The sequence below is a fragment of the Lepidochelys kempii genome, chromosome 3, assembly GCF_965140285.1.
Source record: "Lepidochelys kempii isolate rLepKem1 chromosome 3, rLepKem1.hap1, whole genome shotgun sequence".
NCBI classification, from domain to species: domain Eukaryota; kingdom Metazoa; phylum Chordata; order Testudines; family Cheloniidae; genus Lepidochelys; species Lepidochelys kempii.
In genome coordinates, this window is record NC_136382.1 from 168,567,061 (window position 1) to 168,588,860 (window position 21,800).

General features: G+C 45.2%; 1 protein-coding gene across 5 annotated transcripts in view; it reads right to left on the reverse strand.

Annotated features, from left to right (window-relative positions):
- The window catches only part of TRAF5 (TNF receptor associated factor 5), a 38,947-nt gene extending 19,166 nt beyond the window's left edge, over positions 1-19,781 (reverse strand). Inside the window, exons 1-3 of one of the 5 annotated variants that reach the window (XM_073338954.2) lie at positions 19,585-19,781; positions 7,922-8,043; positions 6,534-6,867 (exon numbers count right to left, since the gene is read on the reverse strand). The gene's annotated coding sequence lies outside the window, so the exon portion shown is untranslated. Of the gene's footprint in view, positions 1-6,511; positions 6,871-7,921; positions 8,044-15,204; positions 18,998-19,584 lie in introns of those variants that run through there. The other 4 variants (XM_073338951.2, XM_073338950.2, XM_073338952.2 and 1 more) reach the window with 4 other exon arrangements.
- Positions 19,782-21,800: the final 2,019 nt, after the last annotated feature.

A 21,800-nucleotide genomic window follows, 5' to 3' on the forward strand; every position in this document is an offset into this window, starting at 1 on the left:
AAACACAACAAGAAGTCTCTAAGCAAAAATAGCCAGAGGTCTCCAGCATGGTATAGTTTAATATCAAATAAATCTTAGCACAGAACAGTGAATAGAAGAATAACTTCCAGACAATAAAGTTATTGATAAATACACTCAAGAGAGAAAGGTCAAGGCTTGAAACAGAAAGCCCACAGAATGAATATAGTCAGTGTCATGAAAACACCCTGGAGTTACAGCCACAGCTATTCCTAAACCTCCCTATGTAACATTGAATCGTAAGAATGGAAGGGACCTCGAGAGGTCATCTAGTCCAGTCCCCTGCACTCATAGCAGGACTAAGTATTTTCTAGACCATCCCTGACAGGTGTTTGTCCAACCTGCTCTTAAAAATCTCCAATGATGGAGATTCCATAACCTCCCTAGGCAATTTATTCCAGTGCTTAACCACCCTGACAAGAAGTTTTTCCTAATGTCCACCTTGCTGCAATTTAAACCCATTGCTTCTTGTCTTATCCTCAGAGGTTAAGAAGAATATTTCCCCCCCCCCCCCTTCTTCTTGTAACAACCTTTTATGTACTTGAGAAGACTGAGAGGAGACTTGATAACAGTTTTCTTCTCCAGACTAAACAAACCCAATTTTTTTTTCACTCTTCCGTCATAAGTCATATTTTCTAGACCTTTGATCATTTTTGTTGCTTCTCTCTGGACTTACTCTGATTTGTCCACATCTTTCCTGAAATGTGGTTCTCAAAGCTGGACACAATACTCCAGTTAAGGCCTAATCAGCATGGAGTACAGCAGAAGAATTAGTTCTCGTGTCTTGCTGACAACACTCCTGCTAATACATCACAGAATGATGTTCACTTTTTCTGCAACAGTGTTACACTGTTCAGTCATATTTAGCTTGTGATCCACTATGACCCCCAGGTCCCTTTCCGCAGTACTCCTTCCTAGGCAGTCATTTCCCATTTTGTATGTGTGCAACTGCTTGTTCCTTCCTAAGTGGAGTCCTTTGCATTTGTCCTTCTTGAATTTCAGCCTATTTTTTTTCCCCACACCATTTCTCCAGTTTGTCCAGATCATATTGAATTTTAATCCTATTCGCCGAAGTACTCGAAACCCCTCCCAGCTTGGTATCATCCGCAAACTTTATAAGTGTACTGTCTATGCCATTATTTAAATGATTGATGAAGATATTTAATAGAACCGGACCCAGAACTGATCCCTGTGGGACCCCACTCATTATGCCCTTCCAGCTCGACTGTGAACCACTGATAACTACTCTCTGGGAATGGTTTTCTAACCAGTTATGCACACACCTTATAGTAGCTCTGTCAAGATTGTATTTCCCAAGTTTGTTTATGAGAAGGTCATGTGAGACAGTATCAAAAGCTTTACTAAAGTCAAGATATACCATATCTACTGCTTCCTCCCTATCCACAAGGCTTGTTACCCTGTAAATGAAAGCTATTAGGTTGGTTTGACATGATTTGTTCTTGACAAATCCATGCTTTCTGTTACTTATCACCTTATTTTCTTCCAGATGTTTGCAAATTGATTGCTTAATTATTTGCTTCATTATCTTTCTGGATACTGAAGTTAAGCTGTCAGTGGAGATGAGGATGAGACTGTAGTACAAGGTTATTACAATGCCTAGCACCTACATCAGGGACGGGCAAACTTTTTGGCCCAAGGGCCACATCTAGGTATGGAAATCGTATGACGGGCCATGAATACTCACATAATTGGGGGTTGGGATGCGGGAGTGGGCGAGGGCTCCAGCTGGGGGTGCGGGCTCTGTGGTGGGTCCAGAAATGAGGAGTTCAGTGTGCGGGAGGGGGCTCCGGGCTGGGGCAGGGGCTCTGGCTGGGGGTGCGGGGTCTGGGGATGAAGGTTTGGGGTGCAAGAGGATGCTCTGGGCTGGGACCCAGGGGTTAGGAGGGCATGAGGGGGATCAGGGATGGGGCAGGGGAGGGGGTCAGGGGTGCAGGCTTCAGGCGGCACTTACCTCAAGCAGCTCCCAGAAGCAGCGGCATGTCCCTCCTCCAGCTCCTATGCGGAGGCGCAGCTAGGCAGCTCTGCATGCTGTTCCATCCATAGATGCCACCCCTGCAGCTCCCACTGGCTGTGGATCCTGGCCAATGGGAGCTGTGGGGGTGGTGCTTGGGGCAGGGACAGCATGCCAAGCCCCTTGGCTGCCCCTATATGTAGGAGCTGGAGTGGGGACGTGCCGCTGCTTCTGGGAGCTGCGCGGCACCCCGGTTTGTGCGGAGCGGGGCAAGCCCCAGACCCTGCTCCCTGGTGGGCGCTCTAGGGCTGGATTAAAATGTCTGAAGGGCCAGATGTGGCCCTCGGGCTGTAGTTTGCCCACCCCTGACCTACATAATGCTTTTCATATTCAACGTGCTCTACGCACACTAATGAAGTCAATTTAATAACACCCATGAGTCAGAGGTGTTAATAGCCTCAATTTACAGATGGAAAAATCAAGGCAGAGAGATTAAGGTCCAAATTATCAAGAGCGTCCACTAATTTGTGGGACCCAAGTTGCAACACCTAGGATCCAATTTTTAGAAATGCCATGTACTCACAATTTGACTGAAGTCAATGGGAGTTTGGGGCAAAAACCAGGCCCCAGGTGTCTCAAAATGAATAATTTAAAAACATTTAAAGCACTGAAAATTAATGGGCACTTTTGAAAATTTTGGCCTAAGCAATTTGCCTAATGGTCACAGGAGTCAATGTCAGAACTGAGATTAGGATTGTGGAGTTCCCAATCCCATGTTCAGATCCCACACCTCTTTTCTGAACACATCCAGAACCCAAATTTCACCATCTTCAACCCCTAAACCCCCGCACCTGAAACAAAGTTCCTTCACCTAGACTGACATAGAGACAATGTCAAACAACAAGATAAATTCTTCCCTTATGGGCTACCAATAGCTGTGTCCTATCCAGTAATGTCAATACATAAACACGCAAATCAGTGATAAAAGAATATCACAAGCCTGATTTTACCAATAAAAACCTTAAAGAATACATTTAACTAGAAATGCAATTGTGATCCAAAGTCAAATCCAAAAACTCATTCATAAATCTCTTTGCTAATTAATTCAACAGCACTAGTCTATCTCCTTCTGAAAAGCATTCTTTTATTTCACCAATAGCTTCCAACTACTTTGCTGGAATTAACATATTCCCTTCCTCAGGCATCTTTAAGATGCACACATAAGATCTGAAGAGCGTTACTTTTAGCAATGTAAAATACTAAAACTATATTCACCCCTCTCACACACCTCTTTTCTTCATGAAGGCTTCTGCTCCATTTCAGCAATGCTTACATGTTCAGAGAAAATTTAAAAAGTCCAAGTGTGCAGGGAGGAGTACTTTCAATGAAGTACTTTCTATATGCAAGTCTGCCATCAGAAATCTCAGCTAAGACGTCTTCTTGATCCAATTCAGTCAAAGCACCTATAGGATCATATAAAGGCCAAGTTCCCTATCTGCCTCCCTTCTAGGGGATGGAAAGGGGAGCTAGTTCAGCACATAGTGATGGGGACAAGGAGTTGTGGAGCACATGACTGCAATTCCTTGTCCAATAGGTTTGTATTTTCTGGTCCAGGCTTCTATTACAAACTAATCTTTCAACAGAGAAGTAAACCATCAATGGAGTCAGCACCTGTAGCCTTCCAGGGCTTGCACTGCTCAAAAAGATCATGGGTTCACACTGCTGAATTGAGCTATTAGGGCCAAATTCACTACTGGTATAAGTCACTGAGCTGCACCTGTTTGCATCAGTGTTGAATTTGGCCCAGCATGACTAGTTCAGCAGTGTAGCTATGCATTACTACTGTGTAAACAAGCCTGTTGCTACAAAACATCCAATATGATATGATCTGAACCATTACAAATAAACATGATGACTATATGAATGTGTATGTCTTGTGTAACTCACGCTAGACACAGGAAACTAGGATACAGATACTGTAATACCACTTCCGGCTTCAACTATTTGATGACTCTGTTCCTTCAACTCATACCAAAGCAAAACAGGCAAAGGAAAAAGTAATCTTTGCAATATAAAGAGCTCTATGGGTTAACTGAATCAACTTTCTGCTTAAACTGATGTCTGACCAACACAGGAGGTACTGTATGCTTTAACTTTTGTATGTCAAACAGCTAAGTATGCAAAGTGAACATATTGTACTATTATAATGCGTGCACACACACACAGCAGAATATTCTTTTAAAAACATTAGATGGGGTGGATAATATGAGACACACGTGTCAGAAGGGAAACAGACATAAAGGACAGATCTGTAAATAGACTTTCACTGTGTCACTACAAAAATGTAAAATAAATTAAACCTCTATTTCCACAGTAACCCTAAATACAAAAGAAGGATTTTATTTAGAGGAATTTCTACATGCTGTATTAAATAATTAATTTTGATCTTACATTGCAAAACTGGTTTAAATAGTTGTCACTAAGCCCATATCCCCACATGAGAACTAATCACACAGCTTCAGAACAACTAGATCTTGGTAGCAACACAATAAAGAGGTGCTCGCTGTCACCCCTCCTTTTTGCTTTAGCAACCTACACCCATGCCACCATAATAAAGGGCAACCTCATCAAAGGCAGGATAAACACATTGCATACAAAATATCTTTCTGTATGCAGATGCTGTTTTACAATAGGTTTCTCACTCTCATAAATCCTTAAGCCACACTGTTTTGAAAAAAAATCTACTATGGGAAGTTTTCAGTACAAAAAAAATAAATTGTCCTAAATCAGGTCAATTCCCCCTTAATTAGCACCAGATCAAATGAGGCTATGCACCTTCCATTTATATGGGCCACGTATAATCGAAATTATTTGTTCATAAATATATGCAGAACACATAGTAGGACCTGAGTGGAACACGGTATGAGTCAATCAGGGTGATACTACTCCCTAGAATGTTGCCCTCATGCCAACAAGTTAGTGAAACAGGTCAACCATTCATCTCAATCTTCAAACTTGCCAATGTGTGACACCAGCAACCACAGGTGCTGACTTCCCTGCCCCCTGCTCTGCCCCAGGTTCATCCTCACTCCACCCCTTCCTCCAAGCCGCCACCCCACCTCTTCCTGTCCTGCTCCGCCCCCAGTCCTGCCCCTTTCCCCAAGGCCCCACCATGCTTCTTCCCACCCCCTCCCCACTTCTCCCCTCTCCCAGCACCTCCTGCATGCTGCAGAACAGCTGTTCCATGGCATGCAGGAGGCGGTGGGAGGGAAGAGGAGGAGTTGATCAGTGGGGCAGTGGGCGGGAGGTGCTGGAGGAGCGGAGGGGAGGGGAGCTTGACTGATGGAGTCGGCGCCTATGCCAGCAACCAAAATGTGTGACAAATGGCCAAAGTGTGGAATTCCTATATTGTGTGCACTATCAATGACACATGTTTTTAACTATAAAACCAGTTTTCAATGATGTTCTCTCACTAAGTGAATTAAATACATTTTAAAAAGAAAACTGGGAAAAAAAACAAATTCAATCACATGCAACCATTAAGTCCACCTATATGGGTCATCAGCTGGATCTGAATCCTAGATCTTCAAATTCCCAGCACAGACTCTACCACTTGAGCTACAAAAGTAACTATAAACCTGTCTGGGAACCAGCCACTAGAGCGGGACTTGGAACACACCTTGCCAGTATTGCACAACTATTTACTAGACAGCAGTAGAATATTAGAGACCAGGAATCCTGGTTTCAAGTCTTAGCTCCAAGATAGGAGAATGATGTAATAATTAGAGATAAGATAACCAAAGCACATTATTCAGTACATTCACTACTGAAAGACAGTGTGGCTCAGTGTATACAAGTTGAGCTTCCCATTCTAGAGACCTGGGTTCTATGCTCACCTCTCTTATCTATAAAATGGGAGGCTAAATCTTGATTGCCTTTTAGGGTTGCGGTATAAGACATTGTTCAGCAGTAAGGGCTGTGAAGTACATGGAAGTAAACACAACAGTGATAAGCAATAAAATTTAAACTCATCGTTCCTGGCTCTCAACTTAGTATGCCTGTGACTCCAGAGTATTTGGCAGAGCAAATGGAATCTCTCTGTCCCTCCCTCAGAAAACTGTCTTCCTTTGTGGTGCACTAGGACAGGAAGTCTGATTCAGCCAAAATGTGAAATGTCTTGCAAAATTTGGTATACTTTAGAGGTCTAAGATCAACTCACTGCAGTGGAGGTGTGGGGAGAGAAACATGAAGGAAAAGAAGGGAATACCATTCATTAAATTATCCATTCAAACTGCCTGATGGACAAGGTGGTCCAACTGACTCTATTATTGGGCTATACAGTTACAGCATCCAGCAATGTGATTTACTGGTAACATGGAGCCCTGACATGCATTAATTGTATTGATGGGGACAAGAGAGTGCTCGAATTATATCACAATGTATGGAAATATAAAATTGGCTAAAGAACTACTGCATATAATTAAATACAGATTAAAGATATGGCAGATTATACGGAATCACCTGAAAATAACAGCTGGCCTACCACATATTAGGAGTATATACTTTAAGCACTGGCAATGCAGTCCACATCCATGGATCCCCACAACCCTGTGGAGTGCTTCCCGTAGGGGAGGAAAGGATTCTGGAGGTATGCTGGGTAGCTTCTCAATCCTGAGGATCCATGAGGAAGAAGACCCCTCATTGTATTGGAGGGCTGGCTCCCATTCCACCTACCTGCACAGTCCTCATGAGCTGTTCTGCCACTGGCCTAAGCCCTTAGTGGCCACACAACAGTAGCCACAGTGGTATGCAGGAGCTAATACTTCTAACAGCAATAATTCCTGATTGGATACTGGCTTGAAGATCCACAGGGGATGCTGCTGCAGAAAGCACAAAAACAAATTCAATTAGCTTTATAAATAACTGATTTTTATGCACCCTGAATTCAAATGTCACCTTGTTATAAGTTCACAGTAAAACCTTGCTAATTATCAGTTTGCTAATCCTCAAACCCAAATTCTCATTAACACCCTGCAATTTCACTCTACTTCTTTGTGAAGATTTAACAGTCAAGTATTGTAGTGAGATCCCATAAGACTAAAAGACTTCTTTATTTTTTACAAAGTACACTATGGTGTGTACATATATATAATAATTAAAACTATACATGTGAAAAAACCAAAAAAGGACTTTTTGTGCTACAGAAGTTTTGAGTTTGTGTTTTTTCTGCTGACTTGCTTATTTGCAATGTTGGCTGATTTACTATGGATCTCCCAATCATTAATGTTAATTAGCGAGTTTCTACTGTACAAAGAGTTCTCTATAGTATATCTACATTGGTATATTTGGCAATAATGTGGACAGCATTAGTCTTAAATATAGTGTTTTTTAACTGTGGAAAAATAATTTTGTCCTTAACATCTAGTAATAGTTGTAACTATAAAAAGGTAGCACTCAAGAGCTATAAGCCAAGTAAAATTGGTACTACACTTAGTACACAGTAATCCAGTCACTCATTAAAACACTTTAATTTTCCTACAATAGTATCTCAAGTGTGTAGAGTATCACATTAACTTTATCAAAAAGAACACTGAGATGGTAAGAGTCACCTTTCTTGCTCAAACTATAATATGGTGAAATTTAATAATTAAGTCTTTCCTTTTCTACAGTCACTTTTAAATTTCTGTGCCAATGCTTGGATGTCTTAATGTCTCTTCTGGCAACAATATAATCTGATGTGAACTCTTAAACTACAAAATCATTCTCAACCCCTTTTAAATTCTAAAGGTTTACATTAACAAATCCACATGTTATTTAAACATCAGGTTTAAAATTAGTTAATGTTTGAAGAGTGCTTTGAACCTGCTAAATATAAGTGCCGTTATTAGTCTATTGCCAACAGTTAGAAGATTTATTTTGATAGAACCGTACCTGAAAACTGTGGCTGTTCCTGAACAGAAAGTGAGATGGCTTGTGGTTAAAACAACACTATGGTAGATTTTAAACAGCAAGACAGTGGAAATCCCCCAAGACTAGCTTTGCAAAGATCACCTCTACAAACAAAACAACAAACACAGAAAATATTAGGACAGAAAGGCAAACCTTAAGAATATTCCTCCTTTAAACTTCTGCTGCAGTGACTGAAATTCTACCCACTGCAGAATTATTGTCTCTGGAGAAACATAAGCTTAGAAATACCCTTTTTCACATTTTTCCTTGCTGAGCATTTTATAGTTTTCATTAAAATGTTGCCAGTTTCAATGGAGCTGTATCTGATTTGACAATTCTTTGGTCACAAGGAAACATGGCATTTGTAAAGACGTAAAGAAAACAAAGGGCCCAATCTTGCAATTCCCTACACAAGCAGTCCTTACTCACACAGGTAGAGCCACTCACATCAGGTGAATAAGGGCGTGTCAACATGAGAAATTGCCACCGGTTTAATTTAAGATGCTATTTTAAATGGATTTCATTAGATCTGTGCAAAAGGCTGTGTGGATAGTCTTATTTTGGTTTAAGCCAGACTTGCCAATTTAACTGAAGTCAACTATACTGGAGTTTGCAACAGTTTAAGTAAATTGGTTTAGAAACAGATTTAAACTGGATCAGCATTTTTCAAAATTTGGGTCATGACCCAGTACTGGGTCACGGCATGTCAGGCACTGGGTCTCTCTGGTCAGCACCGCCGACCGGGATGTTATAAGTCCGTCGGCAGTGCTGCCCAGCTAAGGCAGGATAGTGCCTTCCTTTTCCAACACCGCGCTGTGCCCCGGAAGTTGCCAGCAGTGGGTCCGGCTTCTAGGCAGGGGGGCCACAGGGCTCCGTGCGCTGCCCCCGCCCCGAGCACTGGATCCACACTCCCATTAGCCACTTCCCGGCCAATGGAAGCTGGGAGGGGAGGCAAGAACCACGTGGAGCTGCTTGCACGCCTCCGCCTAGGAGCCAGACCTACTGCTGGCTGCTTCAGGCACAGTGCGGTCCGAGGTGCCAGGACATTGGGGAAGCCTGCCTCTGCACTCCGGCTGTGCCGCTGACGGGGAGCCACCGGAGGTAAATCCCCTGCCCCAACCCTGAGCCCCCCAACCCAGATCCCCTCCTGCACCCCAAATCCCTGACCCCACCCCAGAGCCTGCACCCCAAGCCCAGAGCCCTGACCCCCTCCTGCACCCCAACCCTCATCCCCAGCCCAGAGCCCCCTCCCACACCCCAAACCCCTCATCCCCAGCTCTGTTGGGTCACGAGCATCAACCATTTTCTTCAACTGGGTCCCCAGAAAAAAAGTTTCAAATCCACTGAACTAGATGGTCGCCCACTTTGTTGCTTCTGTCTGCCAAGCTAAATGGATATAGTGGGGGGCTCCTTTCATCCTTCCATCTCCCCCCGCCCGCCACCACTTCCTTTGTGCTACCCTCCCAACCCCCTCTATTTCAGTGACTTCCTGAAACCCTACCACTCTTCCCTCATACCAATGTGCAACAGTTTTCAGGGAACCCAGCACTGAGATACCTTTATACCCTCTGCCACTGCCAACCTTTCAGCCACTCAAGCCCCCTCCTCTGGGCTATGCCAGCCCTGTTTTTGCCTTAACAATAGATGCACCCCAGTCCCCAAGTCCCCTTGAAACATTCCCCTGTGATATCCAGCCCCTGACACTGGCTATTCCCAGAAATCCCAGATCCTCTGCCTCCAAAGGAGCAGGGTACCCCAGTTTACCAGTTTTACCTTAAACCACTGCTCCTGTAAACCACACAACACTTGTAATGAAACAAAAGGTTTATTTAAGCAAGCAGAGAGACTGCACTACAAACAAGAGAGTGTGATAGAAAGAAATGGTTACCATACAAAATAAGATTGTAAAAAACAAACTTGGGCCTACACTTATAGTTACTTTTTCCTATCTAAAAGTAAGTTTCCCTCGCCAACGTGCAGTCTGTTGCAGAGCTGGATCGCTTTACAGGAACCACGATCCAAATATTTTACGACAAAAACCCTCATTCAAGAAGACGTCTCTTCAGTAATTGGATCTAATATGCCTCGCTCCACTTGGTTATACTGTAACAGTCTTTTATTTTTAGTCATAGACCTGACAATTCCCCCAAATGATATAATGTTTCTTTTTTACCTCCAAGTGGTTTTGATTGTTTGCAGTTGTCTTTGATAGTTTTCCATTGACTGTTCTGGGATGGGCAATGGTAAACAACAGAGCCTTGCATTACATCACCGGCTAACCAGGGCCGGGTGGCAACTCCCTCCTGCATGAACGGGCCATCACTCCCATGTTACTCCCTTGTGACTCCTTTTAACTTTAGGACCATACAAATATAAACTTCAATATAGTTTCATTATTCCTTCAAAACTACCCGCACACAGATCATGCTACAATTATGAACATAAATGAATTGCAATCTTTCAATAGAGACCTTACGTGTTACCCTTTATGGACAAATACACTGTAAGCAATGCATTTGCGGTAGTGAATTTGCCAAGTTTGAGATGAGAGCTGTTTACAAAGAACAGGGGACCTTTGTGTCACACAGGGTCTCGGTGTGTCCTCCCCTCCACCCCCACATTTCTCTCTGCCACACTCCATTAGTCCCATTTTTCTTCCTCCCACCGAGGGAGGCTCTGGGTGCCCTCTCATTCCTCCATGCCCTTCTTCCTCCCTAACATTCTTATTATTCCTTTCTATCTGGGAGATAAGTCAGGGTGTCAATATTATAAACAGCATTGGGACAATGGGCAGAGCTGAGATGAGGTTGTTGTTATGCTGGAAGCTGTTAATAGCTGCCATCAACCAGTTCTTTGATCTACAGTTACAGGGATGGTTGAAACGGTCAGCTCTGTTAACCAGATGCAAGGGACTCCATTTTCTTGTCCTCTGTCTTTTTCCAGTATTCTGATTTTCACCCAAATCAACAAGTTTCTGCCCACTGATTCCTAGAACATTTCCTGAAATTTGGAATGGATCAGATTCAGTGGTCAAAAGTTATTGTGCTGCATACAGGCAAACAGACAGATGGAAATGCCATCAAGTTTTAGTGTAGGGCCTTGCTTCAGTTGGACAATTAAACTGGTGAAACTCGTGTACAGACAAGGCCTAAGACTACTAGCATGGTTAAGGGTTTGTAGGATTGGGACTTTGATTTCCTCCCCTCCCCCCCACATCTTTACAAATGACATCTGCCCTCAGGACTTATCATGACTGAGCTGTTGAGTATATGCAACCTTTGCACTTCTGGAGGTCAGAATATCTGCGTTATATGGATTTTCCACAAAAGTCTGGTAGATGTAGAAGGAAGTGATACTCCTACTTTGTTTCATTTGCGCAAGATAGCACTTGGAGGAAAACATAATTTTATGTGAGCACAGCACCAGAAAATGTCATCTGCTTCTAGGAAAGCTTTGGGGAAAGCCCTGAAAAGAGAAGTTGAGATGCACTAGGATCCCAGTTTTAGTCAGGTTTCAGAGAGGTAGCAGTGTTAGTCTGTATCAGCAAAAACAAGGAGGAGTCCTTGTAGCACCTTAGAGACTAACAAATGTATTTGATTTGTTAGTCTAGTCAATTTCACTCTGCAAGTGAGAAGAAAGCACTAGTTTCATGCTATTGTTCAGGTACCCCTTTCCAATTTCTTCTGCAGCTAGAAGTATTTTGCAGACCCTCCAAGAGAAAGGAGGAAGGAAACAGTAAAGGGTGGCAAAGGATTATTTAAGTATGTGGGGAGAGGATGAAGGTAAGTGAGAAAACAGACAGGAAAGGATAATGAGAGAGAGTGAAAAGAAATGTGGTCGTCCATCAACTTCATTAAAAAACTCTTACAGATACAGACAGACATCTTCCTTTCCAAATGCAAACAGATGGACATCATACCAAAAGGACAGAAGGTAAAAAATCCATTACAGTCTACATACCACACAGACTATGCTGACAGCTTGTGCCACACACTCTCAAAGAAACTGCGGAACCATCTGATCAACATCCTATACAGCAAACAGGGAAAGATTAAGAATGAGCTCTCAAAAATGGATACTCTCATAAAAAACCAACCTTCCACACAAACTCCCTCGTGGCTGGACTTTACAAAAACTAGACAAGCCATTTACAACACACACTTTGCTTCTCTACAAAAGAAAAAGGACACTAAACTATCTAAACTACTAAATGCTACAAGGGGCCACAACAGTGGTTCCCTTAACCCACCCAGCAATATTGTTAACCTATCCAACTATACTCTTAGCCCAGCAGAAGAATCTGTCCTATCTCGGGGCCTCTCCTTCTGCCCCGCCACCCCCATGAACATGATACAGTTCTGTGGTGACCTAGAATCCTATTTTCAACGTCTCTGACTCAAGGAATATTTCCAACACACCTCTGAACAACATACTAACGCACAGAGATCTTCCTACCAACACTACAAAAAGAAGGATTCTGGGTGGACTCCTCCTGAAGGACGAAACAACAGACTGGACTTCTACATAGAGTGCTTCCGCCAACGTGCACGGGCTGAAATTGCGGAAAAGCAGCATCACTTGCCCCATAACCTCAGCCGTGCAGAACACAATGCCATCCACAGCCTCAGAAACAACTCTGACATCATAATCAAAAAGGCTGACAAAGGAGGTGCTGTCGTCATCATGAATAGGTTGGAATATGAACAAGAGGCTGCTAGGCAGCTCTCCAACACGGCTTTCTACAAGCCATTACCCTCTGATCCCACTGAGGGTTACCAAAAGAAACTACACCATCTGCTCAAGAAACTCCCTGAAAAAGCACAAGAACAAATCCACACAGACACACCCCTAGAACCCCGACCAGGGGTATTCTATCTGCTACCCAAGACCCATAAACCTGGAAATCCTGGACGCCCCTTCATCTCAGGCATCGGCACCCTGACAGCAGGATTGTCTGGCTATGTAGACTCCCTTCTCAGGCCCTAAGCTACCAGCACTCCCAGCTACCTTTGAGACACCACTGACTTCCTGAGGAAACTACAATCCATCGGTGATCTTCCTGAAAACACCATCCTGGCCACTATGGATGTAGAAACCCTCAACACCAACATTCCACACACAGATGGACTACAAGCCATCAGGAACAGTATCCCTGATAATGTCACAGCAAACCTGCTTGCTGAACCTTGTCCTCACCCATAACTATTTCACATTTGGGGACAATGTATACCTTCAAGTCAGCGGCACTGCTACGGGTACCTGCATGGCCCCACGGTATGGAAACATTTTTATGGCTGACTTAGAACAACGCTTCCTCAGCTCTCGTCCCCTAATGCCCCTACTCTACTTGTGCTACATTGATGACATCTTCGTCATCTGGACCCATGGAAAAGAAGCCCTGGAGGAATTCCACCATGATTTCAACAATTTCCATCCCACCATCAACCTCAGCCTGGACCAGTCCACACAAGAGATCCACTTCCTGGACACTACGGTGCTAATAAGCGATGGTCACATAAACACCACCCTATACCGGAAACCTACTGACCGCTATGCTTACCTACATGCCTCCAGCTTTCATCCAGACCATACCACACGATCCATTGTCTCCAGCCAAGCTCTATGATACAACCGCATTTGCTCCAACCCCTCAGACAGAGACAAACACCTACAAGATCTCTATCAAGCATTCTTACAACTACATTACCCACCTGCTGAAGTGACAGATTGACAGAGCCAGAAAACTACCCAGAAGTTACATACTACAGGAGAGGCCCAACACAGAAAAAAAACAGAACACCACTAGCCATCACCTTCAGCCCCCAACTAAAACCTCTCCAACACATCATCAAGGATCTACAACCTATCCTGAAGGATGACTGACCCATCACTCTCACAGATCCTGGGAGACAGACAGCCCCCCAACCTGAAGCAAATACTCACCAGCAAGCACACACAACACAACAAAAACACTAACTCAGGAACCTATCCTTGCAACAAAGCCCGTTGCCAACTGTGTCCACATATCTGTTCAGGGGACACCATCATAGGGCCTAATCACATCAGCCACACCATCAGGGGCTCGTTCACCTGCACATCTACCAATGTGCCAGCAATGCCCCTCTGCCATGTACATTGGCCAAACTGGTAAGTCTCTATGTAAAAGAATAAATGGACACAAATCAGACGTCAAGAATTGTAACATTCAAAAACCAGTCGGAGAACACTTCAATCTCTTTGGTCACTCGATTACAGACCTAAAAGTGGCAATTCTTCAACAAAAAAACATCAAAAACAGACTCCAACGAGAGACTGCTGAATTGGAATTAATATGCAAACTGGATACAATTAACTTAGGCTTGAATAAAGACAGGAGTGGATGTGTCATTACACAAAGTAAAACTATTTCCCCATGTTTATTTCCTCCCCACTGTTCCTCACACCTTCTTGTCAACTGCTGGAAATGGCTCACCTTGATTATCACTACAAAAGGTTTTTTTTCTCTCCTGCTGGTAATAGCTCACCTTACCTGATCACTCTCATTACAGTGTGTATGATAACACCCATTGTTTCATGTTCTCTGTGTATATAAAATTGCCCCACTGTATTTTCTACGGCATGCATCCGATGAAGTGAGCTGTAGCTCACGAAAGCTTATGCTCAAATAAATTGGTTAGTCTCTAAGGTGGCACAAGTACTCCTTTTCTTTTTGCAGATACAGACTAACACGGCTGCTCCTCTGAAACAGAGAAGGGGGAGTGTATTGGGACAGAGGCAACAGAGAGAAGGGGCAGGAAGAGAGAGAAGAAAAGGAAGATGAGAGATAAAGAAAGGTCATAATACTAGTTCTTTTTTAAAAACATTCTTAAATGGAAGTGCATCAGGGCCAAAATAAGGTCTCACTTTTGCAAACAGATGAGTCGACCATCGCATTTTTTGTAAAACTGGGGTCTTAGTGATAGGCTATAATCTGCCTATTAACTCACTGAGAGCTACTATACAGGGATTCAACTGATTTGCTCATCACCATCCAGTGCAAGGCCTAAAAGATTTTTGTTTTTAAATTTTCACCACTCTTGGCAATTTGATTTGTCCTGAAAGGACTCTTTTAATCAGCATGTGAATAGAAACCCCAGAATCAACTCCGCTTATTCATTTGACTTACTACAATAAAAGTTAAACTCTTATCTTAATTCACCCTCACAAAAGGTTGCCCCCCCTCCCATGCTCAATTACATTATTAATAAAAGGAGTACTCACGGCACCTTAGAGACTAACAAATTCATTTGAGAATAAGCTTTCGTGAGCTACAGCTCACTTCATCGGATGCATGGCTCTCAGATCACTCCTCCTTCATGAGCCCTCTTTCTTATTCAGTCACACCACTATGTCTGACGTGATTAAGAAATAAGACTGAACTTTTAGCAGTAAGAGACTATCAAATGTCTGAGAGCAGAAGTGATTTTCAGCGACCATCTGAAATCGCTACTGGCAGCAGTGGTGACACCGAAGATTGGCTGCTCTTAAAATAAAGGGGAAATATTAGCTTAAAAAAAAACAATCTTCAAAATACTGTGCATGGTAAACAGAGAAGGATGTTAAACAAATATGCTTTCTTATTAAACATACATCCTGTATGATTAGAGGGCTATAATTTTACTATCAATCATTTACAGAGCAAATGCAAGCCAGCTGTTTTGAACAAAGCCCTCTCCTTAGCAGCCAGCACAAGCCATTTGACTGGGCACCAGGGACCTCTGCTGGGAGAAGGGGAACGAATCCTTTCTGCAGACTGTGGAGCAGGGACAGAGACACTCTGTGGAGGCAGCTTTACTGTTTTGTACTTCAGGGGACTTAACATTTAGATCAACAGTTCTAAACCCACAGTCCAATTAGCACACAGCTGCAGCCCAGCTTTGTACTAAAAAAAATTCAAAATTTGTGGCTCTAATCTGAAAGGGGGCTGGCTGAGGGGGAGACAGCGTCTGGCAGCCTGCATGAGCGCTCCTGCCAGCAGAGGGCTGGTAAGTGCCCCAGGGAGGCAGGAGAGTGGGTCTCTGGGCAGGTTTGTGGTGCGGGCTCTGAGCAGTGAGGGGGTGGGGGATGCTGCAGCACTCCCAGATTTTAGGTGGGGCCCCGCTCCTGGCCCCGCGCCTCAGGTCCTGGCTGCCGGCTCACGCCGGGCGCTCCGCTCCTGGCCAGGTGCCAGGGGTCCGGGTCCCGAGACAGATCCGGCTGCTGCCCAGCCTTGCACCCAGGACTCTGCTCCTGGCCCCGCTCTCTGGAGGGGTCTCTGGGTGGGGGACACTGGGCATAGGGGACTGTGGGGGATTTTTGCAGGGAGGGGAGGTGGCACACTGTGGTTCTCAACCTGTGGCCCACGTAATGCACATGCGGCCCACAATGATAAATAGGTTGAAAACTACCGGTTTAGATACAGTGGCCTTACCAACCCCTCTCTCAGTGGTAGAGCCCTGCAAATCCACCTATATCGTTTTTGCAGATCGGATGCTGATACAAATGTTGTGTCCGTGCAGAGCTCTACTCATTGGGAAGGAAGATCCTACATCTGGCTTCTTTCTTGAGTGACCACCTCTGGCCGGCCCTGGGCACAGCACAGACATGGTCCACATGGAGTTACGACCACTGGGTACTTGAGGGAGGAAGAAAAGCCGTAATACAGAGTCGGAGGACAGTGGTCATGGATGAGATAAATAGAGGTGGATTTCACAGACAATAGCAAGCAGCCCACATTTGTATTGTCATCCATTACATTTCTGATTTAAGTAGTTGCGAGACATAGCTATTATACTTAAGGGAATAGTAAACAATAGCTTATAATTATTCTTTGATCTATTATTAGGAGCCATAACCTGGCTCTTTAGGCACAAGTCCAGTTATCCCAAACTTCTACAAGGGTAACTTTGTATCTTAAACCAGAATAGGTCCCAAAATAGCAAAGACTGAAAAATGCAATATGACTGGGTGTTTGTATTTTATAATGACTGAGTTGGATGAAATTTGTTTGTAGGTTGCTCTTCTCCTTGTGGTTTATGTAGTCACTAGGGGTTTTTGCATTTCTACACTACCTTCCACTAAATGATCTCAATGCAATTTACAATTAATGAACTTAATCTTACAGCACCCAAGTGAGGTAAGGAACACACACAAGGAAAAACTTAAGCATACATTTAACGTAACATACTATGAGTGTCCCCATGAAGTTAACTGGGCCCACATTGCACAGAATTCAGCATATGCTTAAGTCTTTGCAGGACTGGGGTCTATGTACCACAATGATTTGCCAAGGTCATCCAGTCAGTAGGTAGTAAAACTGAGTACAGACCCAGATCTGCCTCCTACTTCTCTACTCTCAAACTGGATAATTCTTTTCATCTTGTGTTTTTAAGTCCACTGGACAGAGGGGTCAGTTGCTCTAGGGATCATTTCAGAGTCAGCATACCATGTGCCCCACTAAGAGTGCTAATCAGCTCAAATCATAGAGGAACTGTGCAAAGAAGTCCCCAGGAAAAAAAAATACAAATGCAAACAAGATATTTATATAGGCCAGTGCCTCCAGTACCATAAAGTGACGGAACAGCTGAAGTTTTCTGCTTATTTGTTCATTTTTGTACAGTGCTGTGCTCTTAGGCCTTCAAATAGAATGGTTTAAAAATAGAAGTGTATATTACTGTTCCCAGCCTAGAGCCCCCCACTGACCTGAATTCCTTGACAGAACTATTTCTTAGTAAACAAAGCACTGCAACCTTTCGTTCACCGCACGTGTAAGAGGAAGTTATGAAAGGAAAAATGGTACTGGCTGATGCCAGGAAGCACCAGCCACATGAACAAAAAGCAAAGTAGTACAAGCTTCAATAAACGCAGTAATATTAGTGCTCCTTTCTGCCAGTTCTCAGATGGCTGACTGTACTTTACATGATCAAAGCCTCGTGCCTCACAAGTCAACACATCCCTTGCACATCTTTAATCAAGTACAATCACATCCCTCATTGCATAATACAATGCAGTAAGCTTCTCTACAATTTAAAAAGGTCAGAGCTGCTAAAAAGGCATTTGTCAAGAGAGTTCCTCCACTTTTGAATTTGCTCTCCACCTCTCATTGGCCAGAATCCAGATCTGTTAACCTTCAGGGCATGCTACAAAACACCCACATTTTCAGTTGAGCATTAGGAGGGAAGGAGGTGCACTAAGTGTTAAAGGGGAGGTATTATACCTGCCCTGGGGATCTTCTATTTTGTTGGCTGGTACTTATTCATTAGGGTGGTAAGAGAAATTTATGACGTTAGAGGTGCCCTGACGTAATTTAACACAGGAAACGGGTGCTTATTTATGCTTTTATAAATAAAAAGGAAATCATATACTGTGGTGATGAGGGTCTTATAAACACAAAGAGAGAGAAGATAAAGAACTCTATAGTGTATTATCTGTGTTCAGGTTCTTTAAATTGACCTTGTCACACTAAAAAGAAACTTGTAAAGTGTTATAAGTGCTACATCTAAATTCATAATAAAGGAGGAAAGCACTTAGAAAGGTGTTTTAGAGAGCATTTAGTGGCTTAGCTATATTAAAGAATGACTGACAATCCAATAGGAAGCTGCTGCTTTGGCAGCTGTTAGGACTTAGGGAGTGCACACACCACAAAACCGGAGCCAGTGAATATTGTTGCAAGGAAAATTTTGCCTACTTAAATAAGGGTGCACGTGTGTGTTAATTTAATCTAAGACGAAGGGCCCTGTACCCACACTGGGCTGTCTCAACCCAGCAACCCTGACCCTAATTCACTCCCTCAGAGGGGCTTGAGCCCTACCAGAAAGTAACTAGGCATTACTCCAAATGATTCTTTTAAAACAACAGAACGGTACCAGAGTTGAGGTCACAATAAGTTCAAAAGGTTTCCAGTTTTGTGTGGCTCAGACCTTCCGGAAACAGAGGCATTTCCTGCCCGCGTTTCCCGCCAGCAGACAGGGACACCTGCTGCCGGGCGTTAGGGGAGCTCGAACCGAGCCAATTCCCAGCCCTGGCTATAGGGAAGAAGAAATAACGGGTACTTCCAAGCACGCAAAAGGCCAGTTCCGCAAACCCGGTGCAGCCCACACGCTCGGTGACTTGCAGTGGGACTCCGAGGCGTGGAAGGGCGGCGCCGGCGGCCCCCGAGGGGTTCGATGCTCCCAGGCGGCCAGCCGGGCTCGCCCCGGCCGGGCCTCCCCCGCAGGGCGCACACCCCGCAGCAGGCGGGCGCGGGAGCGTTGCTACGAGAAGCTGAACTTTTGCATTTCCCGGCGCCGGTGCGCTGCGCCGCGCCTGCCTCCCCCTGCGGGCTGCAAAGACCGGGCTGCGGAGCCAGACACAAAGACCCATAACGCCTCGGCCCAAGCCCCGCGCGAGAGCGAGCGGCACGGAGGCGGCCCCTGGCAGCCAGCCCAGCCCAGCCCAGCCCAGCCCAGCCCGCCGCCTCTGCAGCTGGCGCCCCGGCCCCGCGGAGACAGGGCTCGCCTCGCACGCGGGGCGGAGCTGTCAGTGCGGCCGGGCTTTGTTCTCAGCGTGCCCCGGGTCGCAGGGGCCGAGCTGCGGGGCTGCTGCCCCTCCCACCCCCGCCCGCCTGGGCCAGCTGGCGCGCTACTCACCGGCAGCAGCCGGGTCCGGCTCGGCAAACTTTCCCGCCAGCCGGGCTGGCTCGGCAGCCCGAGCCCGAGCCCGGCCCCGTCCGCAGGGAGGCAGCACAGGGCGCGGCGAGGCTCGGGCGCGGCGATGGGAAGCGCTGGCTGCGACTCGCTGCTTTCGATTTCACGGCAACTGCGCGCCCTGCTGCCTCGGGGGTGGGGAGAGAGAGGGGCACAGCGGGGCTCGGCTCAGCTCTCCCAGAGAGGGGCGGGCCACCAGCGGGGTGGGGTTTGCAGGGTCCGGCCATCATTTACTAAGCAACCTCGTGGCTACGGCTCATTGTGGCTTTGTTCCCTACCCCTCCGCGAGCTGTGGCTCGTCTCTAGCCTCGTCCGCCGGAGGCGCTGGCAGCGTTGTCCCTGCACGGACGGGTGCAGCCCCACAGCCGCTGGAGGGTGCAGGGAAAAGCCAAGCCCCCGGCAGCTCTCTGCGCGCTGAGTCTCCGGCATCACCCCACGCCGCAGCTGCGGGCGCGGCTAAGAGCCGGGCTACGAGCAGCAACAGCTCATGCTGTACATCGCCGGGCAGAGCGAGAAACAACGGGCAAGTGTCTTCAATTATGCAAGTGCATGAGTGGGGCCTAATTAAGGCCCCATTTCTGCAAAAGCTTAAATATGATTGTAACTTTATTCACGGTAGTCTCAGGGGACTAGGCCCGTGTAAAAATTACACACCTGTTAAGTCACTGAAGCCACCAGGCCAAAATTTCAAATAGTCTTATGAAATAAATAGAAAATATTACCCATTTCCAAAATGCAACTGGCTACATGGAACACAACAAACAGTAATGCTAAACACTGGTACCATGTAGCGCCTATGATTTTATAGACAGAGCCAGACACCCACCCACTTAAAAAAAAAATTGTACATTTCAGAAGTCAGTCAGTGGTATGTCTTCATAAATAGTACAATGCAGAAATGACACCACCACACATTTCCTAATTAAATTAAATCCACTACTAGTCTACTTTTGTTATGTGCTGTTTAGAGAACGTTCACTTCTCTTCCAGAAGTGGCTGCTTTTCAGTGCTGAAGTGCACCCAGCATACATATAGACATAGTTTTAAGATTTGTGAAACACTTTGGCAGATTTGAATGAAAGACAACAGGATAATAGTACATAGCAATGGAAAAGCGCCATCAGACCAAGCTGATTCCCCTGCAAAGGCTAAAGCAAGTTACCTGCTAAAGGAAGTAGCAAAATTAATTATTGTCCTGAATCTCATAGTAGTTCTCAGGCATGCAAAACATTGAAAGTGACTTTAGCAATCTGAAGTTAAGCATCCTTGCTGGTGGAGAATGGTACTGAGGAAGCAAGCTCTTCAAAGCGCTTCCATAGAATCATAGAATATCAGGGGTGGAAGGGACCTCAGGAGGTCATCTAGTCCAACCCCCTGCTCAAAGCAGGACTGATCCCCAATTAATCATCCCAGCCAGGGCTTTGTCAAGCCTGACCTTAAAAACTTCTAAGGAAGGGGATTCCACCACCACCCTAGGTAACGCATTCCAGTGTTTCACCACCCTCCTAGTGAAAGTTTTTCCTAATATCCAACCTAAACCTCCCCCACTGCAACTTGAGACCATCCTTGTCCTGTCCTCTTCTACCACTGAGAATAGTCTAGAACCATCCTCTCTGGAACCCCCTTTCAGGTAGTTGAAAGCAACTATCAAATCCCGCCTCATTCTTCTCTTCTGCAGACTAAATAATCCCAGTTCCCTCCGCCTCTCCTCATAACTCATGTGTTCCAGTCCCCTAATAATTTTTGTTGCCCTCCGCTGGACTCTCTTCAATTTTTCCACATCCTTCTTGTAGTGTGGGGCCCAAAACTGGATATAGTACTCCAGATGAGGCCTCACCAGTGTCGAATAGAGGGGAACGATCACGTCCCTCGATCTGCTGGCAATGCCCTTATGTATACATCCCAAAATGCCATTGGCCTTCTTGGCAACAAGGGCACACTGTTGACTCATATCCGGCTTCTCATCCACTGTAACCCCTAGATCCTTTTCTGCAGAACTGCTGCCAAGCCATTCGGTCCCTAGTCTGTAGCGGAGCATTGGATTCTTCTGTCCTAAGTGCAGGACTCTGCACTTGTCCTTGTTGAACCTCATCAGATTTCTTTTGGCCCAATCCTCTGATTTGTCTAGGTCCCTCTGTATCCTATCCCTACCCTCCAGC